Source organism: Pteronotus mesoamericanus, unplaced genomic scaffold (genome assembly GCF_021234165.1).
Source record: "Pteronotus mesoamericanus isolate MK-2021 breed Mesoamerican mustached bat unplaced genomic scaffold, CSHL_Meso_final scaffold_36, whole genome shotgun sequence".
NCBI classification, from domain to species: domain Eukaryota; kingdom Metazoa; phylum Chordata; class Mammalia; order Chiroptera; family Mormoopidae; genus Pteronotus; species Pteronotus mesoamericanus.
The window spans coordinates 16,114,729-16,127,294 of NW_026555313.1; the positions used below are offsets into that span (position 1 = coordinate 16,114,729).

At 39.1% G+C, this 12,566-nt stretch overlaps 1 protein-coding gene across 2 annotated transcripts in view; it reads left to right on the forward strand.

Moving 5' to 3' along the window:
• Positions 1-12,566, forward strand: part of SIK2 (salt inducible kinase 2) — a 133,381-nt gene that overhangs the window by 77,113 nt on the left and 43,702 nt on the right. The window lies entirely within an intron of this gene.

Sequence of the window (12,566 nt, forward strand, 5' to 3'; positions counted from 1 at the left end):
CAAATGCCAATGTTACATATGTTACAGTGAGATAATAGATTTTCCATTCTGTAGTCTGATTTTTTTTTAATAATGGGATTGACTGAATAAGACAAAGTGTTTAATAAGACACAGCTAACTTGTTATATTCCCATTTATATAGAGAGAGATTTATATTGATTTGTCATTTTTGTTTTGAAAATGCAATCCACTGTATTAGTTTCCATAGTTTCTTATGTGTTCACTTCTCCCATTTGTGGCTTTTTTTTCCCTTCTTCTTTTGGCCTTTCCATTTAGTTTCATTCATTTCACTCCTTTTTGCCAACCTTTTGTAATGCATGTTACTGGAATTTTTGTTTACTTCTCTTTGGAAACATCTGCTGCCCTAAGATTGCCCTCTTCAGAAAACTCTCTTGTTTTCTGAAGTCCTTAACTCTGTAGAAAGAAGGGGAACCTCTGTCACCTTTGCATTCATTTATCACCAAAACAAAAAATGCACAAAACAATACCTCAGAGGAGTTTCGGAAGTGTTTTCAGACAGAGAAAGGTTAGTGGTGTGAGTCATATGCTTTAAGAATTACAAAGTGCAATGTCACTAACTTCTCAAAAGAAAATGTCCTAGTAGAACCAAAGAAACTTGGAAACAAAACATACTCAGTTTTGCCTGTCTACATAATATGTCTACTATAATATGGGTAGGTAAACCCAATATTTCTAATGTCATTATGAGATGGCTAGGTCTTTCTTTGTTTTTACATTTTTTTATTTTTGTTTTTGAATATCTAAACTTCAACTACTCATTTTTATCTAGAAGACAGGTAAAATGTCCGAGGCCTAAAGTTGTTCTCTCTGGTTAAGCTACTATAACAATTAACATTTATTGAGCCTTCACCATTTTCAGGTGCCCTGCAAGGTACCATTGTACCATTTAATCTTTGCAGCAACCCTAGAAGCTGCATAACTCTTCCTGGCTTTTAGGTGGGAAAGCTGAAATACAAAAAGATTAAATAACTTACTGAGGTGTGACTCAGATAATAAGTAGCAGACCTGGAATTCAAACCTAGGTGTCTCTGACCCGTGTCTGTGTTTCTTCCACTACATCATGTTGTCAATTCCAAGCATTATTGTCAGTTATCCCTCAGGGCATATTCACTAACCGAATTTTGGGTTCCATCATTCTATATTTATACATTTAGTGTCTTTGATTTTATACCTCACAAGTATAGACACACACACACCCAGTGTATCTAAGCACTCAAATACTTCCTTACCCACATTTTTTTTTTCTGTCATCCTCACCAACATTTAACCAAATTTCAGTAAATGTTTATTAAGCATCTACTGCACTTCTGAGCTAAGTCCTGGAGATGCAAATATTTCAAGACAAAACAACAGCAGTGCAAAAACGCTTAACTCTGCTCTCACCTCAGAACAAGAATTAATCCAGAACAAGACCTTCAAGTAAATATAACACAGAAAGGTGATTGTTGTAAAGGCTAGGAGAAAGACTGACTGCCTGGAAGAAATTATTAGCTAAGAATTGCTTAAGAAGAAGACATTGGTGTGATAGGGTGAGAGTGGACTGAGGGGGTGAGGTACAGAGGGCAGCTCCAAGCAGATGTGCAAAGGCAGGAGGCCAGAAAACTCAGTATGTAGGGAAACTATAGAGCAGAGCTGGTGAGACATAGATGCCAGTGAGGAACGACAGGAAGAGAGCCTGCACAGGCAGGCAGAGCCAGGTCAGGGGGTGTTCTGTGTGCCATCAAAAGCTTATGTGTGTGCCCGTGCTGTTAAAGAATTTCTTTGGTATATTATTTTTATCCATGGATTTTATAACTTTTTTATAGCCCTGCTTTCCTTTAAAAACATCATCTTCTGATTTCAGAGGGTTTTTCTTGAATTCTAAGAAATCTAAACACAACTAGGAAACATGGGGCTATATGGAAAACTTGCAAGGACCAGAATAAAATATAAAATGATCCCCTAAATTATACTGTCTCTATTCATTCTACTTATGAAGATCTTTTAATTGATAAATGGGCTGGATAAGTCAACATTTTAGCCATCTTAAATGTTGAAATTGAAGAGAAGTGCAAACCAGAACTCAGTTTAAATTAAAATGTCTCTATTTAGAAAACAGAAAATGACCATTCATTTTAATAAGTACAGAAACATGGCTTCAAAATCAGCGTCTAACTTGTACTCCCCCAGTGGGTAAAGATGTCAGACACCAATGAGCCATGCACTCATCAACACCCGTGTAGGCTCATACCTCAATTATGAGACCTCCAGCCTTTGCAAAATACAAAAGGACCTCCAGAGTAAGAGGCAGAATGCGAAGAAATACCGGCTTTCATTAGTATTAGTAATTGCAGCGCTGTTTCCTCCTAGCTATTTTTGCTATGATTATTTAGGCATAAAATTAAGAATAAACAGGTAAAGCACATATAATTTTATTCTCTAACTTTCCTAATTTGAAATGCTTACAATAAATTTGTGGGTAAGGATAAAAACGTACGAAATATTCAGAGGAAGTTTTCACAAATATCACAGTTCAAACAGGGCTTCCCACAAAGAATGTGGAGTTTGATATCAGACAGTACAGGAGCAAATTCTGGCTATGTGACCTTGGGCTAACTACTCAACCTCACTGAGCCTAGGTTTCCATATCTATTAAGCATATCTATTTGGAACATTTTAGGGATTAGTGATAGTGTTAGAGACTGAGGGTAGTAGGTGAGAGTATGGGCTGTAAAGCCAGGCCATCTGGGTTTGAATCCTGGTTCTGGCACTTGCTAGCTGCATGACCTTGGATACATTACCTAACCTCTCTGTCCTCAGTTTCCTTATCTGTAAGGAGGGAATGATAGAAGTTCATATCTCATATTGGTTACTGGTTAATATTTGTAAAATACTTGGAACAGTGCCTGGTACATAGTATAAGTGTTTGTTAAATAATTTGTTACTGGAACCGTGTAACACTCAATTAAAGTAGCTGTTATTTGTATTCAATGTATAATTGATTCCATGTGAAAACAAATCCTGAAATTTTTGATAGCCCCCTCACCATGGTTTTGTTTTTTTTTAAATTATCAAGTCCTTAAAGTCTTGTTAATGTAAATCCCAGAGGAATGAGGGGGAGTTTATCATTTATATTCTAAATTATCTCTGCTTGATGCAAATTAATCCCCCCCCCCAGGAATCTTTAGTGTAATTAGTAATGTTTAATGAGTCTCATTAATCTGACCTGTGCATCACAAGTCCCTTGTCTTTAGCCAAAGACCACTGCCTCCTTTCTGAGGTGACCCATGATCTCTGAGTGGCCCACCATCTCCCAGTATTGCTTCTAACAATTTCCCTGCTCACTAGAAGACCATGAGACAGGGTTTCTGTGTATAAATTCCAGTTTTGTACACTGGAACAAAAAGGAGTCGGGGAGCCTGAGACAGAGTTCATTGGTAAAATATTTATTAGAAGCCTTCCGTTTGTTATCCTCTTGCCACTCTTACTAGGTAAAATGTAATGAAACAGCTTTCCCTCAGCAAGCACAATGAAACCTTGCCTTTATTCTTCCAGCCTGCATAGCCTTAGCAGCACTAGGCTAAGCAGCAACATTAAGCCTAGACTACGGAAGAGAGCTCACAGGGTTTTGTTTCATTTTGTTTTGTTACCCTCCTACCCTCCCATCCCCACCCAGTCTCTGCCTCCTACCTCTATTTTTGGCTAAGATAATTTATTTGCTTCTTAGCCCACTGAACTCTCTCATTGGACAAATAGATGTCTCATACTGGTCAGCAAGATCACATTTTATCTCAGCTGTGTTGTTTTTGTGCTCTTCTGTCCGGTAGCAAGGGAATGACTGATGCTTGGAAGTCAACTGTGAAGCTGGCTTTTTCTTGCTGGTTGGCAACAAAGTGTGCATTGATGTCAGTGTTGGCTGATGGCCATTCAGTTTGTGCAATGGATCAGCTTCAACTCTACCACTCACCCATCCTTCATTTCCTCATAATTGTCTTCTTCACTCCTATTATAATAATTACAAAGGATGTGTAACTCTTCAGTGAGACTGCATATCGGAATTCTACTGGTAATTTTAGAAACAAGGATAAATTTAACCCTACAGCCATCTGCTGCTCAGTGGGAGGATTTTTTAAATTATAAATTAAATAGTATAACACACTGCTGGAGTTTAAAACTTGCCTTGGTTGTGTTCATTCCTAGAGAAATTGTTTACCTTTTCTTAGCTTGAAAGACTAGTTTTCAATGTTTTGTTTGCTTGCTTCCTCTTCTAAAAAATGACTTAGTTTACCTAATGATTTCTTCTAATTGGTCTTTCTGTCATTTAAATAAAAATTCTGAAAGTATTTAGTAATTATCATTTTGCAACAATAAACAGTGACAAACTGTTTAACATACTCTATATCTTTTTCAAAACCTCTGGTTTATTCTCTATTTCCTGACTACTCAAACCGTGGTCTGGGGACCAGCAGCATGACCATCACTTTGGAGCTTGGTAGAAATGCAGAATCTCACCCTGACTGGTGTGGCTTAGTTGGTTGGAGTGCCCACCCACAAAGCAAAAGGTTGCCAGTTCAGTTCCCAGTTGGAGCACATGCCTTGGTTGCAGGTTCGGTCTCCTGTCCGGGCACATGCAAGAGGCAACTGATGGATGTTTCTTTCTCACATTGATGTTTCTCTCCGTCTCTATCCCTCTCTTTCCCTCTCTCTAAAAGTAAATTATAAAAATCTTTTTAAAATAAGAAATACAGAATCTCAAGCCCAGCACTAGACCTATCACACCAGAATCTGCATTTTAACAGGTTCCCCAGATGGTTTGCATGCAAGCTAATGTTTGATCTAGTTGACTCCAACACACACCACAGAATTCTTTAATATGCTTGATTCCCATCAGACAGTAAGCATTGGGAGCAGCTTATTCACTCTATACAAGGTCCTGTTGTTCCTAAAACATTGGCCCTTTGCTAATGGTGTTTCAGCACTGATAATTTGTGTAATTTAATGATGGCACTAATAATAATTGGTTTTTGTTATCAAGAGAATACAGGTTAACCAGTCACTTTCAAAATATAAAACAAAACAATAATAGTTCTAGTATGTTTCAAGTATATTCATGGTCTGTTACTGCTTAGTTAGATAAGAGGTAATTAGAGGATTCAACTTTTGAGGCCAAGTTGATTTCCATGAAAGTCAGTCAACACTAATTTATCTTTTTTGTGGTTACATATTCTACCCCAAACCCCCTCTTTTATAAACATTTTAGGCCCCACAGAAACCAGGTAAGTGAATATGGCAATGTAAGGAAATCTCAAAATTATTGTTAGAGAGCACCTTGGAGTACATGCCTTAGTGTCATAGGGATGGAAACATGGATCATCTTCACATGAAAAGGACAAGATATATCTGTTTAACACATCATGCGTTCTTAAAATGAATATAGACGCCTGAATTCAGTATCAGTATATATTTCTGACATTTACTTTGTATACATCTTAATTATTCCCATTCCCTTATTAGGGTGCCCTTTACATAGCATCCAATATTGTAAAGAAAAGAAAGCGCTCACTTGTCAAGGTCTTCTGGCAGAGGGATAAATTAGAAAATCTCTATTTGATGTAAAGAATTTTTCCTGGGTTTATGACAGCCTTGTTTCCAATTTAAAGTTAGATTAAATATCTCTGACTTGTGGTATTCTTGGAACACCTGTGATATGGTGAAAAGGGAACACCTGACTTGGAGTTCAAAGGAGTGTAGTTGGATACTGGCTAAGCCACTTGGAGTTATAGATACTTGGACAAGTCAGTTAACCACTTTGTACTTCAGTTTCCTCCTTTGCAAGGTAAGGACCATTATGCCTCACAGGGCTGTCATGATTAAGTTAGATAATTAATGCAGAAACACCAAGTGTGTAATGCTTAGCCCAAAGTAGACATGACATAAATGTATTTGGATTTTATTAGACCATTTTGAAGGACTAGTTGTCAATTTGTTTCTAAAACTTACTATGATTTCAGATTGAACTATCTTAAAATTGAGAAGCTAAGAGATTTTTTTGAGGAAGATTTGTCTTTTTCTTCTATAAACAAGAAAATGTTTTAAATCAGGGTTGATCTGACAAATTCAAGGTATGATACTGTAACCAAACAAAAACGACGTTCAGTTGCCTGTCGCCACAAAAGCCAAACTCATGAGGCAGATGGTGGTGCAAAAGGGAAGAGGTTTTATTCGGGTGCTCTGCGACCTTGGAGAATGGCAGATTCCCATTCAAAGGCTCTTTCTGTGATGGAAAAAGTCCAGCTGACCTCAGTGAGACCAAGACAAAAGCCAGTGTCCAGAGTTTCTGCTCCATTTCAAAGTACAGTCCTTAGGAGCCTGCAGGTGGCTGGTAAGCAGTCATAGTTGTCCTTTCTGGGTAGCTTAGCTTGTTCCTGGCTACTGTTCATTTCAGGTTCCCTCCTGGAGCCTTTATGTGGAGCTTGCATGGCCATGGGCCACATGGCTGCTAGGGCTACAAGGTTGCGTACTCCCAGGAGAGTGTGCTAAGCACTGGCGAGTGCATCCCAGGTGGAGTATGTGGGGGGAGAGAGAGAGATGGAGGGAGCAGGGCAGGGGTGGGGTGGTGCTTCCTTCTGGCAAGAACAGGCGAGAGCATGGTGGGAATGCAGGTCACCAGCCAGAGAGTCACAAGCCCCTTTATGGCCCTGCAATTATATTAGCTTGGGTGTGGATGGGCCAGGTGCTTTCTCAAAATGACCAATCAATTCCCCAACCTTTCACACACTTTGGGTGGCTTCTCTGATCCAGCACCTTCCCCTGTGCCATTTTGACTTCTATGGCTCCTGTGCCTGTCTCCCCCTGGTCCCATCCCCCCCAATCTGGTACCAAAGGGGGAAAGGGCTTTATTCTCTATCCAATTATCTTGCTAGCTTTTGGCTCCAGTGCACTATCCATTGATGTTTCTAGCTTTCTGTGCTCTCAGTTTAAGAATCTACCCCCTGCTGCCACTTTGGCCAACAGGGAAGACTCCCTAGTCTCTGGACAGACTGTCTATTGGTAACATTATGAGGGAGAGTTCAAACAGTCACTCTTACCCAAATAACAAATTACTGCAGAGGAAAGAAACTTTTTTTTTATCCTCACCCAAGGACATGCTTAGAGAGGGGAAGGGAGGGCGAGAGAGAAGGAGAGAAACAGATGTGAGAGAGAAACTTCAATTGATTGCCTCTCACACACAGCCCAACTAGGAACCAAACACGCAGTGAAGGCATGTGCCCCGACCAGGAATCAAACCCATGACTCTTCAGTTTACGGGACAGCGCTCTAATCAACTGAGTCACACTGGCCTGCACAGAGGAAAGAAACTTCTTTATGTCACCAAATTGGACCTGACATGGAGTCTCTAAGCACTCCATGACCTGAAGGTTCTTGCCTCCATGCAGGAAAGAATTCAAGATCAGAGTCAGAGTCTGAGTGAAAACGAAAGCAAGTTTTATTTAGGTTGGGAGAAAGGCCAGGACACAGGTTCCTGGATACAGGATCAGGGGGTGAGCTCAGGACAAGCTGCTGCTGCCCACTGCTCCTCTGGTTTCAAGTCTCATAGGGAGCTGCTGTGAAAGAAGCAAAAGTATGTGTCTGAGTGGACTGCAGTCGAACTCGCAAGTGAAGTGTGCTCCATAGTCAGTCAGTTCCTGAGATATTGTTTCCAAGGACGGGTGGATTGTTCCTGAGCTTCGTGGTGCTAAATTCTGTCTCCTCCTTGTTGGGAGGAGGTCTTGTTCCTAACATGGTCCGTTCTGGAAGTGTCATGGCATTCATCACCTCAACACCTCTTTCTACTTGTGGTGTCAGTTTTCATTATAATGATAGTACAACGAACTTTGAAGTCGTTTTCTCATGAATTTTTTCCTCCATCTTGAATTGACCTGCTTTTACCAATTCTTGTTGTCACCTTCTGCAACAGGAATTTCCTGCCATAAACTGTTTCCTTTTGATCATGTTTGGAGGTTGGGACTCTGGTGAGAGGACCTAGTAGCTTATTGGCCTGTGATGTCTAGTCCTACTTCCTCATTCCACTTCTGGGGAGCTTTCCCTAAATTCTTTCTTCCTGCTTCATTTATACTTGCAAAACTTTTTAGAGTTGCTCAATCATGTAGAAATAAAAGTAGTATTAAAATAATGCTAGACTGAAACCTGGATTGGTGTAAGAAGTATCAGTATGAACCGAAGGATTTTTAAAAATACATATACATATAAGTAGGTACAAAAAGTATGTATGTACACATGAATTAGCATTCATACCTGTGTTTCCTAACTGTGTGCTGACAGAGTTTAGAAGCAATGACATTCCAGTTGTAATGAGCACATCCAGGTCCTAATCTTGGTTTCTAAATACAATTCCTCCATAAAAGGAACCAGGGCCCCTTTGGAAAAGCAGTTGATTTCAGGAATGGGGCAGGGGAAATATAAAATGAACCTGGAACATCATGTGGTATCAAAAAATAAGGAAACACTTAAAATGAAATTTTTAAAAAGATGGGGTATGTTGAAAGGATACAGGAGCCAGCCTAAATAAGCTCCTAACTGCCAAAACTGGAACTATTTGAGCATCAAAATAAATAACAATACAACAGTAGTATGGCATTATAACCCAAGCAATAAAATAAATATTCATAGCACATATTAATATGACAATGTTATAAATAATAAATAAATTATTTAATAAATAAAAGGGGAAGAAGGGACAGCTCTTTCTTAAAGAATTATAATTAATAAGCATAGAAGGAATTAGTGAAATGAACTCACCATTAGGGCACTGAAGTATCACTACAGCAATCAAGATCTAATGAATACAATTTAAATTAGTAGGTGAAAATTTTAGGAATAACAGAATATGTGTAGTCTCAATGTATTTTTCTACAATATTGATTACAGAGAGAAAAATAGTAACTTTACACTGGGGTAACCCAACAGACATCATCTTAATTAGGAGATCAAGGTTATTAACGCCATCAGTAATTAGGCATAATCCCATGCACCCCCTAATGTTCATGCACAGAGAAGAGCACTTCACCTCTGTGATGTTCTTCCAAAAATTCACAGTCTCAGTCTAATCATAAGAAAATGTCAGCCAAACCCAAACTGAGGGACAATCTACAATATACTTAAACTATACTATTCGTTATCATGAAATAGAAGGAAAGACTGAGGAACTGTTAGAAATTGGAGAACACATGAAAACTAAATGCATTGTGAAATCCTGAACTGAAAAGGGACACTAGTAAGAGAAATTGGTGAAATCCATGGTTTTGATAATAGTATTGAATCGATACTACTTTCTTAGTTTTGATAATGGTACTACTATAGTTATATAAAATGTTAGCATCAAGAGAAGCTGGGCAAAGGGCATACGGAGTCCTCCTTTATTGTTGCAGCTATTCTGTAAATCTAAAATTATTTCTAAATTAAAAGTTAAGTAATAGCAAAGTGAATTCAACATTACATGACATAAATTTTATGACAGAAAAACAGGAAAACAAAATGCCTGAAGGACATACCTGCCATCATTTTAGGTATTAACTTACAGGTCAGAGCACTACAAAAGAAACTACAAGGATGTTTCCTTCCCTGCAAAGCTGAGCTGAGTTTGGGTCTAGCATAAAGAAGAATGAATGCCCAAGTGATTTTTCTCATAATGCCTTCCAAAAGTCAGATGAAAATGTAGTGTCTTTTAACACCCTCAGTTGTGGTTAGGCTCTCTTCTGTGTTTGCACAGTGGTTGATACATGCTTGCACTCAAATATTCAATGAAAGAATGCAGTGAATTTGGTTGGTAGGATGAGACATTAATGGATTCTATTTGAATAAATGGTGATAAGAAACAAATCCGCCTAGCTATGCCATTTTCGTATTTCATCCCTCCTGCTCTCCTTGTTTTTACTGTGTGCTTTTCGGCAGAAAGCTGCAGACTGAATGAAGCAAATCATCCAGATTTGCCTCTGTGAAGAAATAAGAAGGCTTTTATTTTTAAGCGCTTTTCCATTGCCACTTCTTAACCTGACCATTATTAACTTGCTCAAAAGCATCCTGCATATCACTGTGCCAGAGGACATAAAGGTGATGGGTGACAGGCAGTGCTTGGTTTCTATTCCAGTTCTACAGCTTAGCATAACCTCTGACAAGGTCCTTAACTTTCTACTCTTACTTTCTCCTAAAATAAGGATACCAAATAGGATTCTTAAGAAGAAATCATCTTCAGAGAACTTAGAAAAGTTTCTGACACATAGTAAGCACCTCTAAAAGAGATGATGGCAACATATTCATTCAGCAAACCTTTAATGAGCAGCTGCTGTCCACAGAGAATGGGCTAAATGCTTGGAGTTCAGACATATGTCATGTCCCCCTCTCTGCTTTCAAGGAGTTTAGCCTGATGGAGGAGGCAGAAAAGTAAAACAATAAGAAGAGGAATTATTATTCTTTTATTCTATTGAGTAGCTCAAGCATTCTATATTATCTACTTATAAGAAGTGGCATAATATACAGTAAGTTATAGTGACTTTATGAAGCATGGGTATTATCGCCATTTTGCAAATGAGGAAACCAAGGCTTCAAGAAGCTAAGTAATTTACCCAAGATCACACAGCTAAGTGGAAAACCCAGGATTTTATTCTAAATCTTCCTGACTCCATTAGCTGTTATCAGATGGTTGATTACAATGTTAAGTGCTCTGGCAAGGTTATAGAAGATACTTGCATAGATGCTTTTAATAATAGCCTTCATAAACCTAATTATCTTTTGGTGTTTTATCGTTTCTACAGGCTCAAGTTCCTATTTTCTTTAGTTATTTACAGGAAATAGAAGTAAAACTCTGCTTAGTATCACTTCTTGTAAGTTAACAGGACACTTTCTTTGCCCTAGGCATGTAAAGCCAAGGTTGAGACTGGGATGCCACAGGCATGTGATGCTTTCCTTACTCTTGTTCCCTTTGTGCCTGTGCAATGCACCAGTGAGTGAGCTCGGGCAGTGAAGAGGCCAGGCTGCCTTCCTGACAGGCCTGTCCCGGTCATTCCTTTTGGTTCATTCCACCAGAGCCCAGGGACGTTCAGGATGAAGGAGTTCCATAATGGCTTTTAGAGACGTTGAATCTCTACAGTGCTATTTGGAGCATATCCTCAACTTACTTACGTGTGCCAAAACTCATCCTGGGATTATGGTTTAAAGTACAGCAAGTACTGGACCTATTTCAGGATCTCCAAACACATCCAGAGCTTCTTGTGCTTTTCCGTGTGAGTGAAATTAACATTTTCCTCTGTAAATGTTACTTGAACATCTAGTTCTTGACTCATTTGAGAATATAGTTTTTCTAGAAAATTAGAAATGTATCAATATGTACATATGATGTATTATGAGTGATTAGTCATAAAGGTGGAATTGATAAGAGAAGCTCTTGTTGCCTCATAATACTGGAGGCCAAGGACAGACCAAAGTGGTGTTCCACGAGGTTTAGACTGTGCCTGACACTCTTTCCCCATGTGTACCCTCTTTTCTCTTTGGAACCCTTAAGCTCTCCTATATATACTCCTATATATACTTTTCCTTACCCCTCTTGTATATTTTCTCAGGAACTTTCTCTTTGAAAGGCAATAGTTGGTAATGATGCTTCACAGAAGGAGAAGGGAACTGACATTTTACATATGTTCCAGGCATTTTGTATCCTAAGTCTCATTTCATCCTCACAGCATCCTAACTGGGTAGGTGGATTATCCCCACATTTATAGATACAGAAACCCCTGTAACAGGGGCAGCAGTTAAACCCCTTGAAGTTAAATAGATTACCTAGAGGACTTAAAGCTAGGAAGTGGCAAAATGGGAGATCAGCTCTCCTTCTCCCTGACTTCCTAGTTTGTACTCTGCCCTGAAGCTGTAGTGTTAGGGATTGTGACTGTTGTCACTGTTACTACTGCTTGCCACCAGCTCTTACATCAGCTAGCTAAGAGAATGCTTCAGCTTAAGATACAGACTGGGCTATCCGAAGTCTCAAGGTGTGAATAGAGTGTGAGTTTATGTTAACTCTTTGGATCCCCACAACAACCTGCCAACTGCATACATTTATTATATCAGCTTTACAGATGGGGAAACTTAGGCTCACAAAGACTGATTCAAAGTCACACAAGTTAGTCAATCTGGCACTGGAGACTTGATCCGGTCCCCCGGGGGCACCTCTTAAAAGCTCACTGTCCAATCAGTGCTGTGTACTAGCTGGGTACAAAGCCAGTTCTTGTCACTAAGGTAGTGTTCTTCAGTGAAGAGTGTGCTATAACTGGAAGCAGTGTGACTGTAACAGATAATAGGAATTTGTTTCTTCGGTAAGGACATGAGACAGCGTGAAGGCTTAGCATTTATACCAAAAGGTCACTGAATTCTGCTGTAATTTTAATGCATATTGAAGGCATCTGAGTACAGTATTTCCAGAGTGCATGCTGTATACCAAAGCTGTAGATTCAGTGTGACTAATAGGAGGAGGCCATTAGCTGTTTTGAAATATAATGCCACTGCATTCCATAAGTGAGTAA